The 15,597-nt window shown below is 47.2% G+C and overlaps 1 protein-coding gene across 3 annotated transcripts in view; it reads right to left on the bottom strand.

The window, feature by feature from the left end:
* The window catches only part of Rftn1 (raftlin, lipid raft linker 1), a 196,612-nt gene extending 190,817 nt beyond the window's left edge, over nucleotides 1-5,795 (bottom strand). Inside the window, exon 1 of one of the 3 annotated variants that reach the window (XM_020157538.2) lies at nucleotides 5,570-5,795. The gene's annotated coding sequence lies outside the window, so the exon portion shown is untranslated. Of the gene's footprint in view, nucleotides 1-5,261; nucleotides 5,483-5,569 lie in introns of those variants that run through there. The other 2 variants (XM_020157539.2, XM_020157535.2) reach the window with 2 other exon arrangements.
* Nucleotides 5,796-15,597: the final 9,802 nt, after the last annotated feature.

Below are 15,597 nucleotides of genomic sequence, written 5' to 3'. Positions count from 1 at the left end.
GTGAAGTGCAATGCAGGGAATTTACACACACACACACTAGAAGCTGACAATCCTGTCAAGAATTAATTCTGGCTCTTAAGGAGGCTTGCCTATGGAATAACAAAATAGGACATTTCAGTTGCAAAAGCCCAAGAAAGTTGTCAGTAAGGGGAAGCAGGCTTCCTAGCTGAAAGGGGCTTCTTCATCCTGCAGTAGCCTGGCTTGGTGGGTGACCAGACACAGCTTGTGCTGATTTCCACTTCTGGCTGGTCTCGCTGTCACTGGACACCTAAGGACTGGCTTCCCTCCCCTCTGAACACAATTCTGGAGTACTGAATCTACAGAAGAAGGCAGAGCCATAGTAAAATCAGGACACTGAAGTTCCAGCTCTCTCCTTCACCCCTGGACTCTGAAGCAAGTCAGACCCAAGGAAACCCCAAAAGAGCCTTTCAGTACCCCCAAATGGTGTCTCTCCCTCTCAGTCTTGGCAGGTAGCCATTATTATACAATGTGACCTGATTTTGTAGCTCTTTGGCTCTGGCCCACTGACAGTGATTTTTTTCTTCCCAAATTCAGCCCAGGTAGGGAGTAAGTCACACAAATGCATATTTAAAAGCTGAATTTGTATTTGGGGAGGAAGGAATTACCAGGGCTCAGGCAGCGGCTTTGCTCACCTGCTGTACTGATCCTTTCTGAGGCTGTATCCTGATAAAATGTGCAATGACAATAATGAAAGCCCCCTTGGAGGCCTCGGAGAAAGGGAAAATTCATGTCAAAAACTGAATATGAAGGGGAAGAAAGATCACACACACACAGAAAAAGAATCTTTAAAAGGTAAACATAAAAGAAACGTCTGGCTAAATTTATCTCTTTGTCAGAGAAAAATAGCCTAAGCCTTACCCATGTCTGTTGCCAATTCTCAACTGAAGGAAGAAAGGAAGAGCTTACTACAGAGTGGTGCTAGCACACAGAGCGACCAGCCGTGCTGAGAACACTCCATCCACAGCTCTGCTAGCCGGCAGAGTGACCACCAGGCACATGTGGATCTGAACACTTGAAATGTGTCTAACAGACGGGGGAACTGAGCATTCCATTGATCTGATTCTAATTCACTTGTATACACACAGAAATAGCCACACGTGGCTAGCGGCTACTGTACTGGACAGCTCAGCTCCACACACTCAAATTGAAGAGCTGGCAATGTCTTTTTATTGCTTCAATAAAAACCACAATTCTAATCAACCAAGCATATCTTAAATGATCACCAAAATTAGTGCTTCTAGACAGGTCCTGGCCATGCCAAATTCTGTGAGCATAAAAGAAAAAGAAAAAATAGTAAAGAAAGTGATTCCAGTGTGTTACTTCCTGTTACTTTGTTCTGACTATCTAGTTGGCATTTCCAATACACCCGGGTTTTGTGTATTTGGAACTGTGCTTGAAGATGGAGTCTGTTTTTGCTGCACCAGAATGCTAGTCTCCCCTTAAGGTGTAGGAATCATAAAAGGAGTTCAGGCAAGTTAACCCGGCCGACCTTCAGTTTCCTGCAGGCTAAAGGCACAAAATATCAGTTTTCACCTCTCATGAAGGTTTCCTTCAGTGCCCAACAAAGAGGAAGCTCTCCACAAGAGATAGCTATCCTTATTATTCAGAACAATAATAAACTCTGCCATCAGAATCTGGCTGATACAATGAAGTTTACTATCAGCCAAATTCTCCGAGGTCAAATACTTTGAACCTGTAACTCGGGCTAGGGTCCACTGATACACATTTTGGCACCCAGAATGGGTACCATGAGTCCTTTAGTCAACATTTGCCGTGCCCCTACCTTGTGTCAAGTGCAGTACTAGGTTCACTATAGAAGAATGAGTGGAACGGTCCCGAAATACAGTCCAGAGTCATCTGGACCCGGCAAAGTTTAGTCAACATTGAGACACTTTAAGGAAATGTACAAATTTCATCCTGGATTCACACCAGGCAGAGAAAGACACTTTCTGTTTCCTGAAGCAGCCAAGGTCAGGTTCTGCTGCTGATCCTACAGAAAGGGATGAAGGTTTAAGGGGACCTGAGGGGGCCAGGCCCCTTTCCCCAGGCAGGATAGTAAGACAGGTGTGGATAGGTCTCCTTTTTCAAGGAGAGGCCCGATCACTTCCACAGGAAAGCTGTTCGGTGAGCCTAGAATAAACCATCACTGACCTGCCTCACAAAGCAACTGCAGTGCAAACTCTTTCAGTAGCCAGCCGCCCACACTGGTGAAACCCAAGGGGAATCTCTACCAAGTTCACATAAGCAAGCCCAACAGGCCAGAAATCCGCACACACACACACAACCTCCCCCCGCCCGCCCGACCCGGGGAATTTCTAAGCAGTTCACTGGAATTCTGTGGGGCTCAGAGGTTATATTTTTTTTTATAGAAAGCACTCAATCAATCTTTCACAACCGATGATACATTCCCCGACAGAATTCGTTTCTCTGAAGATCTCTAAAGATGAAATATTCATTTGATCATCTGCAATAATTTAAGTTTAAACCCATTTACTGGTAGAGCCAGGGACTTCTTATAACTCCTCTACCTAGGAAACCACGTTCTAAGCTGTCTCGGCTGGTCCCAGTTTCCGGGTTCCTCTGGGCCCCACAGAACACTAATCAAGTCATGTTCTTGATTTAGACATAGGAAAACAGGACTGTAGAATCTCATAGCTGTATTCTTTCCTGGTGGAAGTGTAAAATGGTATTTCCGTGTTGGAAAAAGGTTTGGCAGTTTTTTAAAGGGCTCTCATATACCTCTGTGACCCAGGAATTCACTTCCTGCTATTTATCCATGAGAAATGAGAAAATATGTCCCTAGGAAGACCTGTGTACAAAGCTTCATAGCAGCACAGTTCACAATAACCAACAATGAACAAACAAAAAGCCAGGGCATAACCTATGTGCCCATCCACAGGTGAATACATAAGCAAATAGTGGTACAAACATGCCTCTGGAATATAACTCAGCCATAAAAAAGACTAAAATACTGATACCTACAACATGGATGAATCTAAGAAACATAAGGGGTGAATGAAAGAAGCTTTACATAATAAGGTAGAATTGCATTTATAAGAGGTTCAAGAACAGGCTAAAGCAACCCATGACCTATGACTAGAAACAGAGCAGTGGTTGCTACAGAGAAAGTGGGGGCAGGAACTGACTCGAAAGGAGGATGAAGATATTTTCTGGGGTGATGGTAATGTTTCCTGACTTGATAAGGATGAGGGGTTACACAGGTGTATGTGTATGTCAAAACATTATGCAAATGGAGGACTCAAGGTTTGTGCATTTCACTGGATGTATAAATATTACCTTAAGAAAACCACAAACATAGCTGGGCACTGGTGGCTCATGCTTGTAATCATAGCTACTTTAGAAGGCAGAGATCAGGAGGATCGTGGTTTGAAGGCAGCCCAGGCAAATAGTTCTCAAGACCCTATCTTGAAAAAAACCCAACACAAAATAGGGCTGGAGGAGTGGTTCAAGAGATAGAGCACCTGCCTAGCAAGCATGAGGCCCTGAGTTCAAACCCCAGTACTGCAAAAAAAAAAAAAGAAAAGAAAACCACAAACATGTATTGAACTCTAACAAAATGTGTGCTAAAGTGTTTACAAGTGACCTGTGCCAATGTCTGTAATCTACTTTAAAATGTGTGGCCATAAGCTGGACGGATGGATGGATACAGGGACACACAGATGGATGTATAATAAAGCCAATATAGCAAAATGTTAATTATAGAGTCTAGGCAGTGGTATTTGGTCACTGTTTTTGCAACTCTTTTTTCTCCGATTTTTAAAAAATGGAATGGAGAGGTGGGGGGTAGACTGGAGACACAGTGGCCTTACCATAGTCCAAGTCAGGAACCTGGCAAGGCACCCATGCCCATCAAGTCACAGAATCACTATTTCAGTTCTGATGAAAAGTGAAGATTGGAGGAACACAAGTATCTTTACAGGAACTCACATCACTCAAGCCAAAGATTTTCTGCCTGTTTCCCTACAGACAAAGCAATTATTTGAATGCAAGCCAAAAATTCCTGCTTGAGAGGGAGAGAAAGAACTCACTGACTTGTATCCCAAATTTATTCGATTTTAATTTCTGCACCAAATCTATGAGCTAACAGCACAATACTCACTTCCATTTGCCCCCATGTCTACACAGCCAAAAAACAAACAAAGAAAAACCAAGCCAGTGACTTGCTCTACAAATGCAGCCAGAAGATGAAGTCCCAGCTCTGGGGCTGGAATTACACAGGCAGGGCAGCAACCCCACCGAAGGCAAAAGAGGATGCTGGGCTCAGTCCGAGGTTAAAATGATTTCACTGAGGTTAGTGAACACGCACCAAACAGCTTGTTGCCTAAGCCTTCTGTGGGGCTGGTGACATCGAGGGTCACTGGAACTTCCTCAGAATATAGCTGTTCAAAAGTACAAATTAGGAATCCCGGCAGCCCGGGGGCACGTGGGGTACAAAGTGGGCCTAGCCACAGGCGCATAGGTCGCTCACATTACACCAGGTTTCCTTCCTGGCAAGACCTCACTTATCCTGAGATGACACAGGATGGCAGAGTTGAAAGATGCCTAGTCTGACTGCACGCCCAGCAGCTGAAAACAGCTGTACGATGACAAGAAGGGGCTGTGTTGAGAACAAGCCTGGCCACTTGCATACAGGGATTTATGCGCCACGCTTTAAAAAAAAAATAAGTTTTTGTTTGTTTGTCTTTAGGCCCCCCAAACAAACTCACTGACACCACCCAGCGTCCCTAAGAGTCATCCACAACCACTTGGGGCAGCTGAGCCCGAGCAAGACAAACAGCAGGGCGCGCGCCTGGGTCTAACCTTGGACTCCAAGCGGTTCTCGCTGCCAGAGACAGCGGTACCCGAGGTGAAGGGCACCAGCCCTGGCCCGGGACCCGGGTGCGCGTGCCTGACAACCCGGCTTCCTGAAATACATACCGCCCCAGCCCATTCTCGCGTCCCCTGCGCTTGTGAAAGTGGGGTAGGACAGGGCGAGAAAATCCCCTACAGAAGGGGAGATCCCCGTTTGTAGTGCCGGGGACTCCCGGACGCCCCGAGGTCTGCGTCCCTCCTCGCAGCGCCGCAAGGTTGCTTCCGCCCATCCAGCACCTCTGTCCCCGGAGCAAGCCCACCTCCCGGGCTACCCGACCCGGGCCCGCGCCCCCCTCGAACCTGGGCTCCATCTCTAGCTCCCACCTCCTCTTTGCCGGGGACCCCCTGCAGCAGTGTCCTGGACCCACCTGTAGCCTAGAAGCTCCCCCTCCGCGCCCTTCCAAGGCGCCCCGAGTCCGCAGCGCTCACAACCCCCAGCAGACTCCTCTCTCTCCACGTGCCACGGTGATTTTTTTTTTTAACCCCCCAAAAAGTTGTCCCAAACCCTGGCGGTCCGATGAATCAGTCCCCGTCCCCATCCAAACCAGGCTAGGGTGTTTGGCTTGGCAGCTCCGCAGCTCTGGCAGCGGACAACCTGCAGGGGGGCTGGCCCGCCGAGCCCAAAGGAGGAGCGCTGTGCCCGTCGACACCCCAACGCCGCCACGCGCCCACCTACCTTTCGCGACCCGCGGCGGCGACGGCGGCGAAGGCGCGGGCTCCCTGAGACGGCGTATGGCGGCGTCCCGGGAGGAAAGTTTGTGCCATACAGAGCAGGCGGCGCGCGGAGGACGTGGGCGCCGCTGGGTGGGGGCACCGGGAGGCGGCGCGGCGTGCTCGCGGCTCTATCCCTCGGGCGCCCGGCAGGCGTGTGTCCCTCCCCGGAGCCCGCGGCCGCCGCGCTCCCGCTCGCTGCGCCCTGTGCCCGGCGCGCTCCGGCTCCAGCCCCGACGCGCCCCCGCCGCCGCCGCCGCGCGTCCGCCGGCTACACTTCCTCTTCCTCTGAACTCATGTGCAAAATATGCTGCGCTGCATCTTCAGGGGAAGCCGAGCGGCCCCTGACAGCCGCGCCGGGAGCGCCGGGCCCGCCCCCCGCGCCCCCTTCGCGAGCCCCCAGCGCCACGCGCCCTGACCCCGAGCTCTGCTCTGCCCGGGGCTCCGAGGCGCACCCACCCTCCCTCTCGATCCCTTCAACCCAGGCTGTGTGTGGTCAAGGAGGGCACGTGGAAGACAGAGATGCCCCAAAATGGGTCGCAGGGCGATCGCCATCAAGGCACTGATGGCGGTGGTGGTTGTGGGGGGCGGGGGAGGGGGGAGGGTGACCTTTCCTCGGCCCCATTCCTCAGGTGGGAGCGTCCCCTAGCATCTCAGGTGCTGCCCAAGTCGTCATTTCTTGGAGAAAATAGTACCACTGCCCCCCTTGTCGCACTCTGTTCCACCTACTTCAGGTGTCCAAAGTGTGTGACTATGGGGGGGTTTGGACAATCTACCCTAGCAACTTGCGGCAGCCCAAAGAGAAAATGACAAAAAGTGCCAGGACAGGGCGGCATTGCCAAAGTAAAGTTGTGAAGTGGTAGGCTCACGATAAAAAAAAGATGTTCTCCTTGAAACTATTTAAACAAAGCAAAATTAGCATGTAGAAGTGAGGAACAGCAAACTCCAGAACCAAATGGTCAGGGTTGACTTCCGGTGGCACTTGGATAAGTGACTTCACTGCCTTGGGCCTATTCATTTGTCAAACAGCACTTCCTCGTGGGTTATTAACTGTAAAATGTTTAGGAAGCACTGTGTATCTTAGCTATCATCGTTATTATTATTATCATTATTATAAGGGAACCAGAAGGCTGAAATCATCTAGTTAATTACCTCCATTTTCTGGTTGGGCAAAGAGGGGTCCTTAGGCATTGGAGCCCACACAGTGGAAGGCTGGTGGAGGCCCCTGTCTTAATGAGGTCCGTCTGGTACTAATAACACCCCCCGGGGGTGAGGAAGCTCTGTTTGTTTGCAGAACACCTCCTGCTACCACAGCCACTCAGAGATTTTCTTCCAAAATTCTGTTTTCCTCCCTGCTCCCAACAACCCCTGGTTTGTTTTTGCTGTTTCTTCCTTTCCCCTTCACCCCACCACTTCCTGGCATCCTGGCTACCACTACCCCATTTTTCTCCACACCTCCTCCCACCCTCGCATGAGAGCTTTTGATTCCAAAGAAAATTCTAACAGCCCCTACTGCCAGTCTAGATTCAAACATTAATGTGGGGGGGACAAGGGTCCAGTGGCACCTCCGCTAGTTGTGAACACCCAGCTGTGCAGCGAAGGGAGGGATCTTTGTGTCACTTAAAGATCCTGCCTGAGGCCTTGAATTTTTACAAGTCAGGGCCCAGCTAAAATCTTTCTGATCCTCTGATGGCTACTACATTGGAGAAAGAAAACAGCATTTATGGGTGCTCACCAGTGGTTCACAAGTAAACACAGAGTATTTTTAAAAGAAAAAAAGAGGGGAATACAGTATAACATTGTTTTAGTTGACAGAGATAGTTGGTTTCTTCTAAGTAAATGGTTTCCACTCTAAGATTTTTGCACACTGTTGTATTCTGGTATATATGTTTTTGTTTTGTTTTAACACCAGGTCCTTGAACCTAATAAGCTATTCTGATTGTTTACATTTTTTTTCAACTCAATATTTTCCTAAGTGTTAAGTTAAATGATTTTTTTTTTCCTGGCTACATTTTTTGAGGTTTTTCTAGTAGGTTGGGTGTTCAAAAAACATTTATGGGATCGACAGGTGAGAGTTGTTACCATTAGATCCTTTAACACTCTGTGTAACCTACATTCAACAATTATCCAGAGTATTCTATTTCTTCTTCACCTGGAATATCCAGTGAGGATGCAAATGCTGGATTCTCTTGTGTTGTATAGAAAGCTGCCTCTGTTTTCAACTTGGCTACCATGGGCTGACCAACCAGGGGACAGATCTTTGGGCAGCTGGGCCTTACCTCTAACTGACCTCATCTACCCAGCATCAACCCCAAAGATGCTGGAACTGTATCCTGGTGGGTTACCTTGGCAACCTCACAATGTCATCTGTTAGAATGTCCTAGGGCGGCAGCTTTTAATTCTATCACAGCGGTCTCCTCAGGGGTCAGGTAATAGTGCTGTTTTTCCTCTGCTCACACTTCTTCCCCCTATGATTTAACACTAAGTACTTGGGAAGGGAGCCGAACACGTGGAAAACCAAGTTATTACTGCACAACAGGTCAAGATGTCCCGCCGAATTGGGGTCCCCAGTGTTCAAAGTCAATAAAACGCAGGCCCCAAGTTAATGGCAAAGCTGGTTCTTTTACGAAGCCTGTGGAAAGGAGAGGAGATTACCTAGTCTAACCAAGGGCAAGGAGCAACCCTGGCCAGACAGTGCAATTGTTGTAAAAGCTTAGTTGAAGGAGCCCCCAGCTGGAGCACCACGGGGCTCAGCAGCACCCCCTTCAGCGGTGATGGAGGCCCTGGGTACCAGCAGCCAGAGCGTTTTGGCTGCATCTGAGCTATGACAAGGCTCAGTGGGAAGGGAAATCCCAGTCAACCTTCTATTCTGCCTACTTTCTTCCCACCTCAGCCTTGACCCCACCTTGGGGGGGGTCACTTTCATCTTGGGGCCACCCTGCTCCTGACTTAGCTTCAAATAATTCCAATCCCTATTCTCCAGGGAACAGTAAAAGCTTGTGGCAGAAAATGGGCCCAACAAAAGCTTTGGGGGCCAAACAGCTATTTTCCTAATTGTTTATTTACAGGACCAGGAAACCCAGAGCTTAGGCCCACCAGCTGAATAGCAGCATGCCAGGGCACCCAGGAGGTGCAAGAATTATTTATCTTTATCATTGTAGTTAATATTTGAAAGTGGTTTTCCAGCCACACTGAGGTCACAGTTGGTCAGTGTTCCATACTGAATGGTTGCCAGAAAGAAGCTGCCCCATGGAGGGGACCTGTGGTTCCTTTCAGGAGACATGGTGGCTGAGGCTCCAATTCTGTGCTTCAGAGTTAGGGGTTGAGGGGAGCCCTTTGTTCAGCATGACAAGCACAGCCCTGGCAAGAGGTTCCACCTGGGTCACACTGGAGCAGAGACACTGATGCCAGTGTCAGAACATGCCTTTGACTCCCTTGGCTGTGGCAGAGTGTGAATTGAGGTGGAGGCAGGGAGCTTGAGAGGGAGTTTTTTGTACATACATTGATCTGCCAAGGCCAGAGACTTTTTGTTCAAAGTACAGTCAAATTAATACTTTGAAAATGCCACCCACAGGTTTGGCCAATTTGAGATGTCGAATGACAGCCAAATGTTCCATTCATCCCATACCAAAAAAAAAATAAATAAATACATATACATATATATAACAACATATATATATATATATATATATATATATATATATATATATATATATATATACTCCTGAATCTGCTCCTCATTTTGCCTCTGAATCCCCAGCCTGAGTGAGACAGGCAATTCAGAGAGCAGGGGCCCTCCTGTGGCTGAGATAGAATCTGCTCTCTGGAGCAAAGAGCCATTAGAGACTGAATTTCGGGACTATTGTGTGAAGCATTGCTGTCTGCAGCCTCACGTGGCCCCAGAAATTATCTGTCTGTACTAAAGCCATCCACACCCATGCCTTCCCGGCTCACTGCATGCATGAGACACATCTGTTGACTTGTATTTGTGGACAAACTTTATTATCAGAGATAGGGGAGATGAATATATATATATATTTATATTCCTATAGAGAGATGCATATACATCTATATTCATATATATTAACATATGGCAATGAACTCCCATGTGTGCATATGTGTATGTGGGTGTGGGTGTGTGTATATATATATATATATATGCTATATAATATATCCTATACATTCTACAAATGTCAAAAAAGGAGATTGTGGGAAAAAATCACTACTATGCAAATAGTGGAATATTTTTTGGCTATATTAATTGATACAGCTACCCTTTCCCTACCTCTCCTCTCCTCCCCATTGTATTTCTGCCTGTGCTATAATAACCAGCCCTCTTGGGCTGGTGGAGTGGCTCAAGCAGTAAGAAAGCCTGCCTAGCATGCATGAGGCTCTAAGTTCAAACTCCAGCACCACCAAAAAAAAAAAAAAAAAAAAAAAAAGACATTGACCATGAATTTAGACAGCTAGCTAGAGGACACATAATTGTCACAGGGAGAGTTAGCACAAAAACACCAGAGGGGAAAAAAAAGCCAAATCCTTGGTATTTGAATTTCCAAAATCAAGTTCCAAATATAAAATGAAAAGTTATGGAAGAATAGTAAATGGAGCAGGACCATTGTCCCCTCTCATATTTCCTTTTGTGCACCACCCACCCACCATTTCCCCACTACACACATACACACACGCACACACACACACGCATACACACGCACACAAGCGCACACACATGCATACACGCGCATACACACACGCATACACACACGCACACACACACATACACACATGCACACACACATACACGCACACACACACATACACACATACACACACACGCATACACACACGCACACACACACACACATACCTTCCAAGAATCAATAAAAACTTGCAGTCTGGAAGGAGAGCAAGGAAAGGCAGAAGGAGCACGCCAACAAGGAGGAGTTGGAGAGAAAAGGTTAGATCAAAAAAAAAAAAAAAAAAAAAAAAAAGAATTAACCTAGAAGGTAACACCCACACACAGGAAATCAATGTGAGTCAATGCCCTGTATAGCTATCCTTATCTCAACCAGCAAAACCCCTTGTTCCTTCCTATTATTGCTTATACTCTCTCTACAACAAAATTAGAGATAAGGGCAAAATAGTTTCTGCTGGGTATTGAGGGGGGGAGCGGGAGGGGGTGGAGTGGGTGGTAAGGGAGGGGGTGGGGGCAGGGGGGAGAAATGAACCAAGCCTTGTATGCACATATGAATAATAAAAGAAAAATGAAAAAAAAAAAAAAAAAGTTTGATAAATTAAAAAAAAAAAAAAAAAAAGGAGGAGTTGGGAGGACTTGGAGTCTGACTGGGGTGAGAATTCAGAAACACACTCTCCACCCAAGTGAAAATCTTCCTCAAATGCCCTTGGGTCTATGGACAACTGCTCAGCACTGGGCACTTGCTCCCTCAGCCCTTCAGCAGAGAACAGGAACAAGCTGCTCATTCTGCCACTGACACCATACAAAACTCCCAGCAGCAGCAGCAGCACAGCATCACCTGTGAAACATCCAGAAAGACTGAGGGCTGGTGGAGTGGCTGGAGTGGTAGAGTGGCTGCCTGGCAAGAGAGAGGCCCTGAGTTCAAGCTCAAGCCAAATAAAAAAAAAAAATACGAACTGCTTTCCACGGGTTCAGGCTTCATTTCAACAGCCAAGAGTGGCCATAAGCCCTTGAGATAGGGGGTAGGGCCCTGGAACTCTGAGTGACAGCGATCCAGGTGCATGAAAAGATGTTCCCACCCACTTCCTATATCGAGAAGAGCATAGGGGGACCAGCTTCATACAAGGCAACACCATGATGATCATCCATGCTGATCACCAAATATTTCTGGTCATCCCCTTCTGGCCCCATGGTAATTGCTTTTCCTGGCTCCTTGTGGTTTTCTGATGAATTGTGAGCAGAAGTGGTATGTATCACTTCCCCAATAATTAATTGCTAGGACAAGCTCATCCAGCCTCTCTCTTCCCTCTAGCAAGGGCCCCCAGGGGTATTCTGTAACTTACAATGACTGCCCATCAGTGTAGGGTCTTGAGTGACTGTGAGAAGTTGAGCCCTCAATATGAACTGTACTAATTATGTAACATGAACAAGAAATGGCTTGTTTTTAAGCCATGGAGACTAGAAGATATTTGTTTCTGAGCATAATCTAGCCTTTCCTGACTGATACACCCTACTAGAACCCATCAGATATTCTGGAAGGCATCATGAACATATGTGAGAGCTGGAAAGCCAAAGGACAGACCCAATTGGAAGAGCATTTCCCACATGAACCTGGAATCCTAGTAATTGTCTCAATGTGTCCAGTTGGAAAAAACTGTAATCCAATAGGCAATTAGAGCTATGGTCTACTCACTCATTTAGTGAGATACATTTAGGTGATAATAGCAGAAAAAGCTTCCAGATGAGCCACACTCAGGAGTTACCTTCTGACAAATGAAATGTGATGTGGCCTACAAACAGTGAGAGACTTGGTCAACATGATACTGTTCATAAATGATAAACTGGCACAGAAAGTTCAGCTTCAGTTTTGACTCCAAGTTTTGTACCTTCTTTGTTCTTCCAAGCCACCTTCAAGTAACAGAATCAGGATAGCCTCAAGTTTAAGAGTAGGCAGGAGTGCTGGGCACTCACCAGTGACTTACTCTTGCAATCCTCCCTAGGCTGAGATCAGGAGGATCTTGGCTTGAGGCCAGCAAGGGCAAATAGTTCAGGAGGACCCCCCCCCATCTCCAAAATAACCAGAGCAAAATGGACTGGAGGTGTGGCTCAAGAGGTAGAGCACTTGTTTTGCAAGCAGAAACCCCAGTCCCACCAAAATAAATACATAAATAAATAATCCAGGCTGCCCTGCCTCATGCCTTCCTATGTTTGCTGACACCTGAAACTTTCCAGAACAAGGCCTGACAAATAATAGGCCCTCTCTAAATGTTAGAGTGTGCAAAGGCTTAAATAATTGCAACTATTGATTGATACTAAACTCTAACCAAACCATCACTCAAGAGCTGGGGGTGTAGCTCAGTGGTAGAGCACTTGCCTAGCAGGTGTAAGGCCCTGGGTTTGAGCCCCAGCACCACAGAAAAAGAAAAAGAAAAAAATAAACCTCACTCAACATAAGTGTTATACCCGATATGAAGGAACAATGTTTGAAGTAATTAATTGATACTCTGCAATCTCATTATTTCCTGTTATTCTCCCTCTTCCCTTTTTCTGATTTGGGAACTAGCTAAAACTATGTGGTAGCTATATCTCAAGACATGATTGTTCCAGAAAAAAGGCAAAGAAAAATCTTTGAGGTGCCCAAAGCTTGGACTCTTGAGTTTCAAATGTCCAAGGGGATTCAATTTAGAAAAAATTAAAGGAGCAGAGAAACATCTCCCAGACCTCTCAGAGTACAGTAACTCACCCAGACTGAAAGAAGGGAGGAAAGAGTGTGAAGGGAAGAAGCAGGGTGATCATGGTAAGTCCCTGAGACAAGATGAGTCCCCTACCCCTGTGGTTTATTGAAAAGGAAGAGCACAAGCAGGGAATGGTGGCATACCTGCCTATAATCCCAACGCTCAGGAGGCAGAGCCAGGAGAACCAAGAGTTCAAAAATAGTCTAGGCAATCCTAGGCCTTGTCTAAAGAAAAACAATAATAAAACACACAAACAAACATACACACACACACACACACAGAGGAAGGGCAGAAATTTTTACTCAGGCTTGGTGAAGTAGTTTTTATTGAACCAACAATGCTACAGATAGACTCTGGACAAAATCTATGAAAGAAGTCTCTGGAGGCAGTGCCAAGCTGCACATAGGAAATGGAAGACATGAAAGGACTCCTGAGCAGCCGGGGAAGCACAGATGTGGCAAAGGCTGCAAACAGCACCCCAAAGATTCCTCAGTCAGTGAAGGAATGAAGATAAGCTGCAAGGGGAGTTAGCAAAGAGACCTGGTTCACCTGCAGCCTGGGAACAAACCTAAGAGATGAGGCAAGCAGGGAGCAGAGTGAAGCACCAACAGGCACCAGACCAGGCAAAGATGCCCTAGGATGCTATCCATTGCCACTGGCATCTCAGATCAAGGACAGCAAACCTTGTCCACTCCTTAGCCAAGAACTTACACACTGCCCTGGACAGGGAGTGAGTTTCTGCCACCTCTCGCCTTCTCTGCTATGGAGTTACCCAAACAGATGGCAAGACTTGCTCCTAGCACATCCGAGCGCCTACCATGCTAATGCGTGGCACACATATGTGTTTGGGACAAGGGGAGAGGTGAGACAATGACAGTTCACACTGATGACTAGCAGATATCAGGACCTCCTCCCACCCCTCCCAGTGTGAACAGAGGAAAACTTTGCCTAGAGCTGCTCCCTGAGCTGTGGGCACAGCTTCCCAAGGTGCCTGCTTCATCCACCTCTCCAACACGACTTCCCAGGCAGGGACCTCCTCCCACGTGCTTCCTTTCACTGCAATCTGGCTGCCTTACCACCTATTCTTCTACTTCCCCAGCCACATGAGGACTCTGATTTAGTCCCTTCCCTATTGCCGAGTATGACTTGGCTTAGAGAATAATATGATGAATGAATGAATGAATGAACGAACGAATGAATGAGTCAATAAGTGAACAAATGAACCAAGGAATGAGTAGGCAATAAATGCACTCACAGCAGGAGCCCAGGCCGTCTACTGGGGTGATGACATTTCTTGCAAAGCCTGCTCTCTCCCTCCTCCTGACTCCTCCTGCTCCCCCAGCCCTCTGCAGGCATTTGGAGGGTTTGACTGTCATGGCTGCCAGCCCAGTTTCCTCCCTCCCATTGTCTGGTCAACTTTCTAGTCAGCCGAAATGGAGATCTTGGACTAACGTACTCTGTCAATCACTGCTGAGGTCCTTTCTCTCAGCCCTGGAGTGTCCAGGCCCACGTATGGAGGCAGCTGACAGCCCTGCCAGACAGGAGAAAGCACACGAGAGGCTTCTAATGGGCCTAAAACCCTGGTTTTGGTACCCAGCCTTAGCTGAGAAACAGCTGGATGCCAATAGGCCAGGCTCAAACAGCTGCCTTCTTCTCCAGGCATTGGTCTCAAGCATTGTTGCTAATACTATTATTAAGGAATTATCAATATTTTACAAGTGTGGCCACTTGTTGAAAAGACAGCTAATTAATCATGCAGGTCAGGACCTTGGTGGTCCAGACATAACAAGGCAAGATCTTATTCTCCTCTCCCCTCTCCTCTCAAGGTCATTAGACTGATTACCTTAAGGAGGGAAACTGAGTCCAAAAGCTACCTCTCCCCTTGTCCTTTCTCTAACCCCAGGTCTAAACGCTAAGTAAGAGTCTAGAAGTAAATTTCATTGCAGATAAAAATGAAGAGTGAGCCAGTCAGGGCTTCTAGTATGCACCAGAAAAATAGGCTGTGGTCCCCTTCAGGTGTAAAGAAAATTAGGAATACAGTTTTGGGTGGCTCACAGAATTCATAGGGATGCCGAGGAACCAGGCTACAGCAGTGAGGATGACTGTTTTCCAAAGATGGCCAGCAACAAAGTTTCCCGCCTTCCTGGCTCTTTCAGAGCCTTGCCCAACAGGACGTAGAGTCTAATTCCCTGCCACTTAATGGGACACTCTTGTGACTTCTGTGTAGTGTGCACCTGGACAGCTGGACTTCTCTCTTGAAACATTTAGCTGCCATGCAACATTCAGTTCCAACTGCCTGGAGGTCACCATGTTTTGAAGAAGATCAAACAGGACCTCAGAGAGACCACACAGAGCAAACTGGAGATGACATGAAGAGAGAGAGTAAAGAGAGAGACAAGATGTCCAGCCAGCCCCCAAACCCCACCCCACCCCACCCCGGCCAGTCCCTCAATGACTTAAACTCTGTGAAAGACCCAAGCCACAACCGCTAGGCCTGGCCTTCCCCAAATCCTGACCACAAATATCATGAGAAATAAGAAAATCCTTATTGTTCATTTAGGC

Source organism: Castor canadensis, chromosome 10 (genome assembly GCF_047511655.1).
Source record: "Castor canadensis chromosome 10, mCasCan1.hap1v2, whole genome shotgun sequence".
Taxonomy (NCBI): Eukaryota; Metazoa; Chordata; class Mammalia; order Rodentia; family Castoridae; genus Castor; species Castor canadensis.
This window is presented reverse-complemented; position numbering and strand designations above follow the sequence as displayed.